This window comes from Pholcus phalangioides, unplaced genomic scaffold, assembly GCF_987345545.1.
Source record: "Pholcus phalangioides strain wild (caught in Gottingen) unplaced genomic scaffold, Ppha-v1.0 ptg000005l_1, whole genome shotgun sequence".
In the NCBI taxonomy this organism is placed as follows: Eukaryota; Metazoa; Arthropoda; class Arachnida; order Araneae; family Pholcidae; genus Pholcus; species Pholcus phalangioides.
The window spans coordinates 15,225,001-15,242,025 of NW_028301598.1; the positions used below are offsets into that span (position 1 = coordinate 15,225,001).

At 35.5% G+C, this 17,025-nt stretch overlaps 1 long non-coding RNA gene across 1 annotated transcript; it reads left to right on the forward strand.

Annotated features, from left to right (window-relative positions):
- The first annotated feature begins 3,625 nt into the window (after positions 1-3,625).
- On the forward strand, positions 3,626-12,068 carry LOC149086361 (uncharacterized). Its single transcript, XR_016192727.1, has 2 exons — positions 3,626-3,940; positions 7,122-12,068. It is a non-coding gene; the product is annotated as an uncharacterized LOC149086361 (long non-coding RNA).
- Positions 12,069-17,025: the final 4,957 nt, after the last annotated feature.

Genomic DNA, 17,025 nt, shown 5'->3' on the forward strand with positions numbered 1-17,025 from the left:
CAGTGGGAATCTCGTTAATCCGACGATGCATCACATCATTCGAGAGAGGGTGCCCGGAGGGTCACGTTGCAAGTCTCCTTTACTCCCGCCGTTTACCCGCCCTCGGACCGGTTCACTCGAATTTGACCGTTTCTCGTCGATTGCTGATCGGCTGCCATTGAAAACAATGTGTCTCCGTGGGTTGGGTTAGTCAGCGAGTTGAGTTTCATTCATTTCATTAGAAAAAAAACGAAAAAAAAAATTTTTTTCAAAAAAATTTTTTTTCCTCGGTTGGTTGGGTGAAAGATGGTTGGGCGAAAGATGGGGACAGTGGGAATCTCGTTGATCCGCCCACAAACCACATGAGTCGGTAGAGGAGGCTTCGGGGATCACGATGCAACTGTCATTTACTCCCGCCGTTTAAAAAAATTTTTTTTCGGACTTGTGATTTTTTCAGGGATGAAAATTTTTTTCTTTTTTTTCTGCAACTCCGATGAGGACGACGGACTAGGTGGAATTGAAGAAGCTGAAAAAAAGATGAAAAACAAAAAAAATTATTTTTTTTGGGCTTTTTTTTGGGCTTTTTTTTGGGCTTTTTTTTGGGCTTTTTTTTGGGCTTTTTTTTGGGCTTTTTTTTGGGCTTTTTTTTGGGCTTGGCGAGCGGTATTCGGAGGCGACGTCGGCACCGTGCCGCAACATCGATTACCGTCCGTCTCTATCGATGGTGCCGCAAAACGGGAGCGATTGTGCCGATAGCCGGCCGTCGACAACATCGATGGTGTCTCGCGTTGGAATCGATCGTGCCGCAAAACGGGAGCGATTGTGCCGATAGCATCGATCGCGTCTCTCGTCTGAATCGATTGCGCCGCTGGTCTCTATCGATGGTGCCGCGCGTTGGAATCGATTGTGCCGCTATAAACAATCGATTGTCCGGGTTGAAGCTCGCGTCCGTTTTTTTTTTCCCCTTGGGTGCGATCCGATTTCGAGAAAGTTTTCCGACGAGGACGGCGTCGAACTCGCAGCGCCCGATACTCTAGGCGAGCCGGTTATTGACTTGCCTATTGTTTTTTTGTTTGGAGATGAAACGGGTGTTATCGTGTACGTCTTGGCGCAACTACTTTCATGTTTTTAATGCACGAGAGAGAGGCAGGACCGCACTGCGAAACGAATTAAACGTGCTTTATTTACATTCGGAACAGTACGTTGATCTCGTTGAGTTAGTGCTGCGATAAGAAGTCGAAATATATCTCGATACGTGGCCTGCTTCTCGGAATTCAGTGTACTGTTTTGCAGTATTCTTTGAGGGGGAGGGATTGCAATACAAAAAGCGGCCGAATTCTGTAAATGTGCCAAGGGGCTTATTTATCATGTATACGTACTTATTTATTACAGCTGAAAGAGTATCGATAGGTTTTTGCAGCAGAATGAATAGGCATCTTGAAAAACTATTTCGGAGTTAATTTAAGTAGTTAAGCTGTTTGTGGAAAACATCGGAAACCGAGCGTGAATTATAGATTCCGAAACGATCGGGAAAAAAAATCTTTTTTTTTTTGCGAAAGAAAATTTCCATGCAAAATGTAATGATAATTCCTGGAATACAATTTTGATGACGGGGGGTTATGAAGGTACGAAATATTCTTTTTTGCTGGGGAGGGTGTCAGAAATGGCTAAAAATCTTACGTAATACTTGAAAAATGAACGGAGCGGTACATTTACAGATCACTCGATTTTCATACGTAATTTTGGAAATTGAGTGACAGTTTTAGAGCACTACGCTGCATACCCAGATTACTTTAATTACGGATCGTTGCGAGCGGCACGTCTCTAGATCACTTGAAGTTTTTCGGGATATTTTTATAAAATACTGAAAGGAACATCGCTACCTTTCTTGTCACTTTTCTTTAAAGTGGTTCTGGAGTGAACTTTAAATACATTTTTTGATAGAAATGGTCAAAACAGTGACAAATTTTTGTCCGTGTATTATAGTTTTATGTCAAATTTTAGGCAAAATTCATGTGAAACTCGATTGCAAAAAAAATTTATTAATGAAATGCTTTGTGATTTTGCTAGTAATGTTATGAACCAAAATTTAAAGGATTGCGTGATATGAATTTTTTGAAATCACGTTTTGTCTATGAAACACTGCGATTCAAAATATATATGTGATAGACCTTTGATTTTGGTTCGTAATCTCAACAATATAGGATGCAATGAATCAATTTTTACAAATTTCTTCGTAAAACACGTTTACAGTCTTTATTATTACTTGCATGTAACAACAAATGTAAAAAACAAATTTTGTAAAAAATGAAAATCCATATTTTCAACGTAGTACGGATACCTCAACTTTTAATACTTGGGAGTACATTTTTTAATTGAAAATTAAAATTTACGCGTCGTGAGAAGTAGATTTCTGATCGTACGAAATTTTCTTTTTGCTCGTTCGGAGTTATGCTTGGAATATTTTTGGACGATGTTGATGAAACGTGGCGATTTATTGTTATGCAACGTGTTTGGATGATGTTTAGGTGCTGGAATTTATGTATGTGTTATTGAAAATAGCGTTATCTGAATAGCGTTCCCATATGTCCCGTTTTTGTAGGTTTTTTACCTCGAATTTATATGAAGTGAGCTCGTTGATCGTGCCGGAGAAAACTGAAAAGCTCGAATTTGTTATATAATCGTTGCGATATCGTATAGGAGAACCTAAAATTACGTATATGTGTAATACACATAAAGTTCTGAATCTCTCTGGATTTTTTCAGTAATTCCGAATTTTCATTGAGGAGTATCTGAATATATGTAATATATTTTCCAGTGTGATTATATATTTAAAAAAACTGCGAGCTGAATATATTTGTGTTTGAAATAGCAGTTTCGTGAATGATTCATTTGTTTTGCGAGAGAAATGAAGTTGGACTATAAGTGAACGACAAAACTGATAACGTAGCATATTCGATCTGAGGGGGCGTAAAAATTCCATATTTCGACAGATAATTGCCCTGATTAACTGATTACTTATTAGTTCGATATTTTGTTTAACCGTCTGGATTTGGTCTTAGACTGTTGTGCGAGTGGCAACGGTGTTGACGAACAAGATTATTTGAATCGTTGGATTGCGTTTCGATTGGTGATGATTTTTTGAATTGATTATTTTTGAATTTGATGTTCTTAAATCGTGCTTTACATATATATTACTCTGTGTGCGGTTTCCACTTGGTTCTTAATGGCAGGTTGTTTGCCTTGCCAGTTTGAGTGATGATTTGGGTTGCGTTTGAACGTTGTGCCGTCGTTATTCGTGAGTGTCTTTGTTTTGCTTCGTTATGCTGGTTTTTAGCTTTCGTGTTAATTATTTCGTTTTAATTATTTTCGATTTCGTGTTAATTAATTATCATCATCGTGTCGATTTCAGGATGATTATTATTTTCTGATGTTACTTTAGGAGTAATATTTCGGGATGTTATTTTTAATTTATTAATAAATTAGTAGTGCATTAATTACGCTATTACTAAATATGAATATATTTTTTTTTGGGACCGGTAGCGCCATCTTTGTGGCTTAGAGCGAACTGCAAACGTTAGATCGTTGCGCTACCTGGCGGTGGGATTCAACTGGGAGAGACCGTTGCATCCTTTTCCTTGTTGGGTCCTTTGTTTATTTTCTTTGTTTCTTGATTGCTCTTTGTTAATTATTAGATTTTATTTGATTGTTAATGCATCCTTTTTAGTTGGTAGTTCGCGTTGTTACTTAATTTCCGTTTGTTTTTTTTTCTTTCGTGTGCGAATCCGGGTATTTTCCAACGGTTTCGTCGCTTGTGTATATCTTTACGTATTTTTACTTCCCATTATGTTTTCTTTCTTTATGTGTGATGCGTTTTGTTCCGTTTGTTGCAGGATATCTGTGATATGCACCGAAAAAGTCGAAGGAAAACTGACTGGAAAGTCATTGACCGTATTCTTAGGTAAAAATTTTTTTAAGACTAAAAATTTTTTCTGCTATTTGTCAAGCCCTGTTGTGCAATTTTCACAACGTTTGAGTGACAGTTTTTCGTTCTGGATTTTGTATCTTTCGTTTAACGATGAGAAACGTTGATATTACGACGTTTCCTTTTCGAACTCTAATTTAATTATAATTTTCAATTTTGAAGTTTTTGAGGTACGAAATGTCTCGAATAGATACGTAATTAATAGTGTGGTTCATTTTTACCATGTAGCGTCAGATAATTTTTCTACACCTCAACGATTTCTCAAGTTTTGAATGGACGAATCCAAAGTTAGGAAATGGTTTAGTTTGACTGGAGACTAATTTTATGAGTTTAGATTTTTTTTCAGATTTTCAGTTTCCACAAAAAAAAGAAAAGAAAAACGAAACTAATAAATCGATTTTCTTAGAATTTGAAAAATGAATGAAATTCATTGATTGAAAACGAAAATAACAGGCCGTGAAGGAGAGATGATGTTGATATAGTTGCTTTTTGTGCATCGGGTATTGGTTCGAGGTCATTGCAGATAGCTAGCTGTATGGCTCCTCGTCCTGTCTGCACGATTAACTTGACAGTTAATGCATTTTATCTTTTCATTTTTCTCTACTTTATCAAAATTTTCCGTTATGATTCATTTTATTTTAAACTAATAATATAATAGACTAAATATTTATTTGTTTGACTAAAAAAAAAATATTGGATGAAAATTCTGAAACAGGTTTCCATATTACGATTCGAACAACAAATAGCAAAGTTGGATTTTTCTGTAATACGCCGGTCTTTGTCCTCTGACTGGAGAGCAAAGGCATTGCTAATTTTCTGTTTTGTCCTCTGTGGTGTCTTCAGGTGGTGTTTTTATTGGATTGTAAGACCATCGTAGAAGGTTAGAAAATGTACATACTACATAAGAAAAAAATGTATATATTGAGATTTTTATGAGATTTTTTTGAAAGAAAAAAAAAACACCATTTTTACAAAATATACCATTGGATCCCAAGAATAGAAAATGTGGTAATAATGAAAAATATTTGCTAATAATGAACTGATGATATTTTTCAGGGGAAAAAAAATTATTTTTGGATAATTCGCTGTTGTGGTTACTCAACATTATTCTAATGTTATGTACAATAAGAATATTGTTTGAAATATCTGGGATTTTCTATATAATTTAATAATAACAGAAATCGACGTATATATTTCATATATATATATATAGCATCTTAAACACGTAGTAAAAAAAAATCAGATGTTGATATACAATATATATATGTGTAAACATCATTAGAATCAGATTATTATGTATATTTCATAGTCACTTTAAGCATTACATGTAATTCATGTGTGCATTTTCGATGGAAAATTTTATGTTGTAAAGCAGTATTTGAGGGTTTTTTGACTTCACAGTTTAAAAACTGCCATGTGCCAAAAACTGTGGCTTGTTTATTTTTTCAACATTTTTGTTGCAGCAATTTTGTGTCAGATACTTGTTTCACAATGTGGGCAATTGACAGTTTTTGAGTTGCATTCCTTTTGAGGAATCGACAGTTTTTTTGAGCCATCCTGCAGAAACTACATTCCTTTTTTCAACTGTCTTGAATTGACAGTTTTCAAACTCCATTCCTTTTTCTGCGGAATTGACAGTTTTTTGAGCCATCCTGCAGAAACTACATTCCTTTTTTCAACTGTCTTGAATTGACAGTTTTCAAACTCCATTCCTTTTTCTGCGGAATTGACAGTTTTTTGAGCCATCCTGCCGAAACTACATTCCATTTCTGCTGAATTGACAGTTTTTAGAGCCATCCTGTGGAAGGAAACTACATTTCTTTTCCTGCGGAATTGACAGTTTTTTGAGCCATCCTGCAGAAACTACATTCCTTTTTCTGCGGAATTGACTTTTTTTTTTGAGCCATCGTGCAGGAACTACATTCCTTTTCCTGCGGAATTGACATGTTTTTTTGAGCCATCCTGCAGAAACTACATTCCTTTTTCTGCGGAATTGACTTTTTTTTTTGAGCCATCGTGCAGAAACTACATTCCTTTTTCTGCGGAATTGACATGTTTTTTTGAGCCATCCTGCAGAAACTACATTCCTTTTTCTGCAGAATTGACAGTTTTTTGAGCCATCCTGCAGAAACTACATTCCTTTTTTCTGTGGAATTGACATTTTTCAAACTCCATTCCTTTTTCTGCGGAATTGACAGTTTTTTGAGCCATCCTGCAGAAACTACATTCCTTTTTTCTGTGGAATTGACAGTTTTCAAACTCCATTCCTTTTTCTGCGGAATTGACAGTTTTTTGAGCCATCCTGCAGAAACTACATTCCATTTCTGCTGAATTGACAGTTTTTAGAGCCATCCTGTGGAAGGAAACTACATTTCTTTTCCTGCGGAATTGACAGTTTTTTGAGCCATCCTGCAGAAACTACATTCCTTTTCCTGCGGAATTGACATGTTTTTTTGAGCCATCCTGCAGAAACTACATTCCTTTTTCTGCGGAATTGACTTTTTTTTTTGAGCCATCGTGCAGAAACTACATTCCTTTTTCTGCGGAATTGACATGTTTTTTTGAGCCATCCTGCAGAAACTACATTCCTTTTTCTGCAGAATTGACAGTTTTTTGAGCCATCCTGCAGAAACTACATTCCTTTTTTCTGTGGAATTGACAGTTTTCAAACTCCATTCCTTTTTCTGCGGAATTGACAGTTTTTTGAGCCATCCTGCAGAAACTACATTCCTTTTTTCTGTGGAATTGACAGTTTTCAAACTCCATTCCTTTTTCTGCGGAATTGACAGTTTTTTGAGCCATCCTGCAGAAACTACATTCCATTTCTGCTGAATTGACAGTTTTTAGAGCCATCCTGTGGAAGGAAACTACATTTCTTTTTCTGCTGAATTGACAGTTTTTTGAGCCATCCTGTGGTAAGTACATTCCTTTTTTTCTGTGGAATTGACAGTTTTCAAACTCCATTCCTTTTTCCGCGGAATTGACAGTTTTGTGGACCACATTGCTTTGTTTTCGGGTGAGATCTATGTATACCGTGTGGGATCTTGCGGGTTTCTGAGGCAAAAATGTTGGTTGTTGCTCTTTCCCATTACACATATTTTGCAGTTATATACTTTCCCATTATTTCTAATTTAATTTATTTTTAATATTTTTTTAGGGAACTTTCCGAAGGTTTGAATGCTTCTGCTAAAGTTTCGCCTCGTTGGAAACACGTGCTGGCTTGTGTTTCTGATGAGCCAGTGATCGAGTACAGATAAATGGCGGGAGTCACCATTACTCCACCTGCGGTCTCTTAATGTCTTGCCATCCGATTAGTGGATTGATTGATGAGATGTCCTTATCTTCGACCGCGTGTGTTTGAGATTCATTCTGGTGCTTCGTGTAGCATGTTTGTGATTTGTCGTAGTGCTTAGAGTGTGCTGTTTGTGATCGATCCGTGTTTAGAATAGCGATTTTGTGTTCCCGCGATTGTTGAATAGTGAGTGCGCGTCATCGCGGTGATGCGCAAATTTTTGTTTTTCTTGTGGTTGGGTGATATTGTATTGTGAGTTCGAAGCCATTTATTCCAAGTAAGTAATGTGTGTTCCAGAAGGAAAGTAAGTTGATTTTTTCTCTGCTCCGGAAAAATATGTGTTTTCCCATCAGTCACGCTGATGTTTCCTCATTGTTTTAGTAATGTTTATTGATTATAATACTAATTTAATTTGTTATTACAGAAAGATTTGAATTAATTTTACTTACGTGAAAATTAAGCAATAGAATAAGGAAAAGAGGGAAAAATAATAAGAGACAAAATTATTAATAAAGAGTGTAGTGAGATAAAAATATAAACAGAAGATACATACGCAAAGCTCTTATTATGTGAAGAAATTAGTTCCTGTTGTTTTTTTTTTTTTTTTTGAACCCTGTGGGACCACCCACCCGTTCCCCCGGCAGGGGGTTTGTGGTGGGTGGGGGGCCGGGGGCTCCGCCCCCGGGCCCCCCCTCACCCCCCACCCATAGAGCCCTGTTATTTTTGGTAAAACCACCTCGAGTTTCGTGAGCCTCGCTCAAAGCTGCTTAACTTATGAGTTTGGCAGAGCTAGCGCTCTATCATCTACGCCACGAAGTGATAGCGAAGGAAAGTCTTTGGACATCTGCTTTCGAGGGGAATTGTTTTGGATCTTTGTATTTTTTTTATCCCTTGTTTTTTTTTTTTTTTTCTAGATTGCTTTGAATTTCTTGTTCCCTGTCGGGATTTTTGTAGTGAAATACAATGGTGATTTTGTTATGGTGTGTTGTATTTGCAGGGTTGTTAGTGCGTGTGACTGTGGTTACTTGTGTGTGTGTGTTCGAATCCAGACTGGGACGATGAGATTAGATAATTTTTTCCAACCTTTCTCCTTCTGTTTAGAAATTTTTTTTCTGCGTTGTATCGACTGTTTGTTGGTTTTGATTTTGTTCACGGATTGCAGATGTACTTTAGATGGAATTGTAGAGAGGGTGCATAATTTCAAGTGATTCGTATTGTAGCTGCTGCATGATTTTACGTTCGCTTGAAATGTTATAAATTTCATTTTAAATATTATACCATTCGTTGTTGAATTGCATCGTTGTCATCCACAGATTTCCCAGCGAATTCTAAGGGCAGCAACGAAAAATCGACCGCAGATTGTCCTTAAAACTTGGAGTTGTTGCCTTTTCTTTTTATGCATCCAAATTGTTTGAATGAATCTTATGGAAGATTTCATTTTTACTCACTTTTTATGGTTAGCCATGTACTGCTTTCCGACCGAGCAAAATACCACTTTTAATATTTAATGCAGTTGTATCCCATTATTTCAATTTACCGATCGGTGGAATTTGAATGTTCGGTTGTTGTGAATACTTGATTTCTTGAATACGCTTACGTTAGAGGAACGCTGGTGTTACACTTCCAGTCTACGGATTGAACAGTTTTCATTTAAGGAATGTGTAATAGGTTTGGTAGAGAATTCGTGACCATTTCATCGTGCGAAAAAGTGTTGTTGTTTCCTTGTGAAATATCTAGGTGGCAGCACAAGTAGAATTTCTTTTTCTGAGCGAAAGAGAGGCAGAGAGGTTAGCAAATATATCTTCTGTTGAAAGGCCCTGGGTTCGAACCCCTGTTCGGCAGTCCACCATCTATTCGGGACTCGAACTTACTATTGAATCGTGTTGTCTAGAGCCTGGTTTTTATTTTTTTTCAGATGATTGCGTTTTGATTGTAGATGGTTTTGTGAAGAGTCCATCCTTGGTTTGCGAACTTACTCGTAAGCTGGGAAAATGAATGTAAAATGCATCGTTACGACTTCGGCCAGCTGAGGAATATGGACGAGGTGCATGTATATTAGTCCTTTTTTTGTGCTCGTAAACCAAGACTAAACCGAGGGTTGACTGCATTTTTCCCTATGGTGTGGAAATGCTGACTGACGTAGGGTTTTTTAGCATTCCTTGACACTGTGTGAAAAATCCTAAGATTGAGTAGTGTATCGAACATGTCGGATAGAAATGTGTTGGACTGAAAAATAACATTGATTTTTACGATTTTGTCGTCAGATGTAATTGGGTTGTGTTAAATAAGTCAGCTTTTAGACAGGGTTGGGTTTTGCCGAAGAATGCTTTTGGATAATGTGTTTTTTTTTTGTTTTTTTTTGTAAGTATAATGCTTTTTTGATAAGTATAACCTAAATGACGGAAAGCTTGCCGTTTTAACCCTTTTCTCTCTTGCAGTGGTTTCGCAAATTGATTTCACAAACATGAATAAACATTTCATTGGCACTTGATCAAATTTTATTATACGTAAACAATAATAACGTACGATCGACAATCGAAAAAGAAACGTTTACAAAGCCAATTAGGTTTTTTTTTTTTTGCTTTGGAAACAGGCGAAAACATATTGTCAATGGATTAATTAAACAAGAAAATTAATTTTATGTAGCCGGAAGTGTTTCGTGTTTTGAATAATAGTTACTCGGGAAAAAATATCTATCTTGATATTTTACATTTCCTGATGTGTATGCAAAAAATCATAAATTCTAATTAATATTTTTTTTTCGATTGAATATCGAAGCGTGCACGTTGCATTGTGTTGCGTATTTAGATGTAGCCTCGATTAGGAAAACATTGCAAATGTTAATGAAATAAGTTGGTTTTATATATGCAAATATATCGGTGGGTGTCTGTCCAGACTTTTTGTACGTTAATTCCATTTATCAGATCAGATTTTCTGAACGGACTGCATATCGGTGAAACTTGATGAAATTACAAGTAAGTAATGATGGGCAAAAATGACTTTTTTGAAATGCCTATTTTAACGTATTTTTTAAGTTTATTAGTTAACGAAAGAATTTAAAGTTAACGAAAGAATTGTTCTTTTTTAAATTTTCCAACAACCTCGGTACAATTTACACGTGTTTTTGGCCCCAATAAGTGATCGGAGAGATACTTGGTGAGTAAACGTTGTTTTCACCGGATGCTGTTGGACACGAATGATTTTTGTTCCAGATGGAAAATTCAAACCTTTTTGTGTCTCGTTCTCTTCGCGTGAACATTTGTTAGACGTTGGACTGCATTGTATATGCATGTAGCTGACCGATAACTGTCCCAAGATTGATGCCGTGGCTTGCACGCGAGGCATGTGGTAGGAGCAGACGGAGCTGTGAATTATTTTATATACATATTTAGTACTTTATTAAATTTATCAGTCGCCCTCGGGTGAGACTGCGCTTGAAGGGTAAAAAAAAAACTATTTTTTTGAAAAATACATTAAAACGAGGTTTCAACCGTAGAAATGATTATGGAACAGATGAACGAGAAATTTTCTCTACGTGTTACGCGTCTGCTAATTGACCTAATCATGAGGGTTCAGTTATTTTTCCATAAATTATAAATGTCCATATTGGCATATGATAATATATAATGGCATAAGATATATGTATATAAAAACGATTTTATTTGCTGCGGAAATGTTAAAAAACTTAATTAAGTTAATGCTGCTACGAAAACATTATAAAAATAAAATAAAATAAATTTTCCTGCTACGAGAACCAAATTTTCATGGCTAGGTTTTTGCCGGTATATAAAAAAACTAGGTATTTACCTAGTAAATACAATTAGCCTTGTTTGATTGATTTTTTATCTATCGATGTGTACAGTGAGTTTTTATTTTACTAATAAAGATAAATTATTTATTTAATGAATACCTTTTTAGTATATTTTATAATGTGTTAGATCTCTATAGCTGGCCACCGTAGAACAGGATGAGCCGTGAATAAATAATACGTAATACTGATCGGTTTTTTGAAAATATTTCTGCCTATAGATGCAAAAGATGGTTAAAACTACTACAATTATCATTACAAGTAGAACGTAAATAATGCAAGTTTCCAATCTTTTATTTTTTTCTAACCTGTTGAAGTACAGAATCGTGCAGAAAGCTTCTTTGTAGTTTTTAGCAGGCAGGAAAATTTTGACAGGGAGGGCTTGACAAATCGAGGAAAAATTCAAGAAAACATTGAAAAAAAGTTTTTTATCATGTACCTATTGTGTTCGAAACATTATCCAAAAGCATTCGTTTTTTCACGGTTTCCATTAGCGTTTTCCAGTTTTTGATGCCTGTCTGTTAAAAGAATTTTTCATTACCACCACTGCGATTACTTTTCATCTGCGTAAGCCAGAAGCCTGTGGTTCTCGATCTTTTTTTGCACCACGGGACCACGATTAACTTCCGCCTCCTCCCTTTTTCAAGATAGGTTATTCAAATATTGTTTGGATAATATTTAAATATTATTCGAAGTATAAATATTTTGTATTTAATAAATTTTTAATTTTTGGAAATATGGGAAAAGTCAAATAAACGAGATATAGATTGTATAGATAGATAAATAGAATCGTATAGATTATATACGATTGAATGAAATCAAACGAAATACATTACATAAATATAAATACATAAACGTAATACCCTTGCATTTATTTATTTATTTGAAGTGTTGCATAAAATTATTATATGATAAAACTTCTCAACAATTTGGAGACTGTAATTCCACTTTTTGAGGCTCTGAACAGAGACGATGCTGAATAAAAGTTGGTCTTTTTTTGAAAATGTGTCTTTTTTTTGTTACTACTTGTGATTATTATTTGTGATCCTTTAGTTTCTGTTTGTAGCGGGGAGAATTTCACGATATTCATTGTCGCGGCGAGCATAAGGGTACCAACAAGAGTTTGATGTTACTCACTTGTTAGGAATCACAGAGTCGATAGTTTTATCCGTGCGCGTTGTGTGTTAGCCTTATTAATTGTTTCGTTTACACACGGAACGTAGCCAGCGTTAACGAATTTAAAAACTCGCTCGTTTTGTTTACCATCAATGAATAGTGTTGCCAAGAAAGAATTGGATGGGAAAAAAATGAATTTTCACATTCTGAATGGCCATGCGTCCCGGATTTTCAACGGGTAATTTGTAAGTAGGAAAAGTTATAGAAATCTCTCTCTGTATCTGATGGGTATTTTTGCTGACTGTGTGGCCGGCTTCAGGTTAAGTACGCCTGAAACGAATTTACAACTGACTGTTCCTGAAAGACCTGTTATCCACACGGCGTTTTGAGTATTGCCATATATTTTTTTAACTTTTTGATTGTAGTTTTCTCTACTGGGGAAATTCTATTTTTGGGAAACCGCAACAGAAAAGAGTGACTGGGGTAAATCCAAGTTCCGAAACACCCTTTTTAAGCTCATTTACGAATCCCAACTAGTTTCGGTGCAATTTTTGAAGCAAGTTGTTATCCTTGAAAGTAATCGAAAGTGTACAGCTTCAGTTTCTGACACCTGTGTGGAAGCCGAAAATCGGAGCAAGCAAGAGATTCCAAGAAGCTCTTTTTTTTTTTTCTAAATGACGGACGGAGGAAAAGAGCAACCGGGCTTTTGGTTGAAAAGGTTTTATGCTTGTACGTTGAATTTTGCAAAAAATGATTTGAAAAGAATAACTGATTATTAAGTGCGTTGATCATATACGTATTGATTACAGTATTGACCTCTTTCGATTTTTTATTACTACTTTGAGTGCAACGTCTATTCATTTAGGGAAACACATTATTCAACAATGTATACCGTTGAGATTGTTCTACCTTTTAATGAAATGCGTAATTTTTCAAGCCCGTTCGGATATAACGAACTCCGCAACTTCGTTATCAACTGTGTTGGCGGACCTACTCTTCCCTTTGAATTATTACCCTGAATTCTGATATTTCTGTGATCGTGATGATATTTATGCAGTTATCGTTATGATCGTCGTCCGATTCAGCAACTGATGGGAAAATGGAAAGGAATATATTTTCATAAGAGAGGAAAAAAAAAAAACTGCCGCATTAGTAATCGGAAGAAATTCAATTTCAACAGTTTGGGTTTTTTATTAATTGCGTTAAAGGAAATTTTTTTTTTGCTGAATGTCATCAAGTACTTAAGATTGATTTACGAGAAGTGCAGAGATGAAGGAAAAGGTATAATTACATTTATTATTGAAATTCAATTTGCGTATTCAATTACATATTTTTGAAATGCAGATGGCACCACATGAGGGACCCAGACCGATCTCGTTTTATTACAGATGAGGCGAATGAGGAGGAGTTGAATTATTACGCGGAATGGATATGATATATGTTATTAATTTATAAATAATTTCATAATTTCCGTGTTGCTGAAACTTTCGTTTGTAAAAGTTCTGCGTTCCCGTTTTAGCGAATGAAAATCTCGTTTTAACTGTTCTAATCCCCCCCAGATAAGTCGTTACATATGAACAATCCAAAATAAATCTAGAATGCCTTACAACTGAATTTCGTTCAAACGTTCTAATCTCTAACGAATTTCTCCGGTCTTATAACGTTCGTTTTTTTGGCCGTCCCGACTTTTTGGCAAAAGTGTCCCGGTCGTTCCCGTATTGTACACGAAGCGTACTTGCATTTTTATTCTTTATTGAAGTCAAAGATTGACATAAAATTTGTTATGATAATTGCAACTATGTATGAGAATATTGAACGTTTTTTTTTTTTTTTTTTTTCGTGGAATGCATTTTAATCCACTGCAATTTGCAGTAATGCACCATTTCCCGCAATACTAATGTCCCGTATTTCTGTCGAAGAATTAGTTATAACGGGATTCGACTCTATCATTTAAGCAGTTATTAGTTCCATCCATCCATCCCTCCTAGCGTTATAGGAGTGACTGCTCCTACGTGTCCATTCAAATGTCATACTTTTTTCTCTCTCTCTGATTTTCTAAATAATTTGAAATTTGCGATTTAACTGCGAACTTAAAGTTATATAGTTTGGTAGTAAAGAGGGTAAATAAATAACATCAATGATATAACTGCGGCGTGTGTCGTTATACTCGGAAGTGATAGATGGCAGCACTTACTGATGCCTTACCTTAGAAATCTCTCTTTCGCGATTAATTTTGTTATAATTAAGTAAGGTAATTGTTAAGGTAATAATTAAGTAATATTAACTGGACATTATCAGAACTGCTGGAATTTTCAAAACGCGATTAAAACTTTGACGCATTCAGAATTCATTTCATTTGACCGAACCAACACTCAGGTGCCCCGGGCGCCAGTGCCCTCTTAACGCATGGGCCCACCCGGGCGGGGCTTCGAAAGAAGTGGGGCCTCACAAAAATGAGAATTTATCAGGTAGGGCCTCAAAAACATCACTTGGCCCACAATGCTCTAAAGACGGTCCTGCAGGGCGCCGAACCAGAAGGGGCGCCGAATTCCCCCTTCAACTGTACATGCAAGCAAGGGGCGCCAAAATTCCGGCTTGTCCCGGGTGACAAAGTATTTAATTGCGGCACTGCTTGGGACGACACAGTAATGACCCGCATGGAACTGGTCACTCTGGGTGGTGAGTGATCGTGATGGCAAACAAGTGAAAGTTTTGCAGGGATTGAAATCGAGAACGGTCGATGTATTTGAAGTACTAAAGTGTACCGCGAATGATTACGAAATGAGAGTAATTTAATTTGATTTAATGTAATAATCAAAAAAGGGAAGTTAAAAACGCTAACCATCGACAGAATGAATGCGCGGTTGGCGCGTAAAACAAGGTGACTGGCAACGCCCAATTGACAGGAAATGTCAGTTGAAATAAAGCAATCTCCTTTGTAATAAGTAATTACATGGAAAGTTATTAATTAATATTACTCGCGTACACCTGGGAATACTGGCGTACGTATCTTTCTTCGAAACTGGAATTAGCTGGAATGTTTCATTCGTTGTTGGAGTTCTTAACGGGCGTCTCTTTCTCTTTCTTATTCTTTCATTGTCTTATTGTGTTGTGTGTTTTAATTTGCCTGTAGTTATTGATCGTTCGCTGATAATAGCTGTTAATTAATTTTTTTCAGTAGTGTTTGGATATCACCGAAGCAGACGAGATACGTGGTGAGTAAACGGAACTGTTGGCCAATGTATCATTATGAATTAATTAATTAACAAATGAACAATTAAATGATTAATTAATCAATCAATCAATTGTTAATTTGTTTTTTTTAGCAGCGGAATGACTTTTAGCTAAAAATGTGGCCGAAATGAACGGGATAAGCAAACGACGCCGGGATCAAGGTTTAGTTATATACTTAATTGATTATATAATTAGTTAAAGAATGTGGGCGACATTCAGAAAAATTCAACATTACTTATTAAATTTTAATTAATCCTTGGTTTTCTGTAGAGACGGAGCTGCTAACGGAAAGTAATCTAGTGTAATTTATGAAAGAAAAATATTTTATTAATTTTTTAAATATTATAAAATGCACGTGTACACACACACATAGATATATCTACTAAATACAAACATACACATAGATAGGAATATTCTTAGCTTGTCTGAAGGGGGTTATAATTGCATGTGCTTGACACGACGGCTTCCATAATAATTGATATTGTTCATAATAATTGTTAGTGTTAGACTGCTTGTTATGAGCATCATGCGGTTATATAATATGAAGTTACTTTATTACTCGTCACAATGCATTTTACACAATTTCCTACTCTCTGTTTTTTTACTTCGTGAGAAACTGTTCTTACTTAATTAATGTGAGAAAGTATTCATTATAATCATTTTTGCGAAGCAGTTGAATTCTATATGATGTATGGGTTTTTTTAAATTGTGAATTTGATTTCCAGTGACAAATACGTTGTTATGAAGTTTTTAATTTTGTAAATGATTATTATTTCAGATTTTCTGCAATATAAGTTACATGTGTTGTTGTTACCCAGATGAGACTCATTTTCTATTTCCAGCAATCACAAATAGTGTATGTTTAGATGTGTGAGTAACAAAACGTGTTTTAAGTTCATTTTTTTCAGGAAAAGTGAATAACAGATGGATTCCCAGCAAGGTAGGAATTCTTTCAGTCTTCTCGCAAGTAGGGTATAATAATAAACTGTAATAAATGAAATTTGTGATATATTTTCTGTCGCTGTGCTCATGTAGAATGTCACACAGATTTACTTAATTTCATTGTAAGTTGAGAGCCTTTATGAAGCATGATATAAAGTAGTATTTGGCGAATAATAACTGAATGATAATAATTTCATTACGTAATCTTTGGTGAAATGGCACTATTAATGTATGTACATGGCTAAAAGATTATGAGGAATTTTCCGATCAGCTAACACCTTCCTTTTTTGTGTCGAGAATAATGTGGGCAGAAGTGTAATTACTGTAAATTACTGGAGGATATTAATATGAAAAATTATTCTCAAGTTATTCGTAATCAATATTTGTAAGCACACGTATTGTGTAATATGTGTAATCTTCTCTTCGGGAGAGTATTCTTTGGTCCCTCGAGAGTGTAACTCTTATTAATGACTACTGTTATAAATAAATTAAATATTGTGAATAACTGGAAATTATTCACATGAAGAATAATAGTAATAGTAATAGAATAATAGTAATAAATAATAATGACAGTTGTATTGAAAGCAACGAAAGAATAATAACAAGTTATAAGAATAGCATCATCCTTTATCAATCCAGTTCGGTTCTGCTTCGAAGTAATTTGTGAAA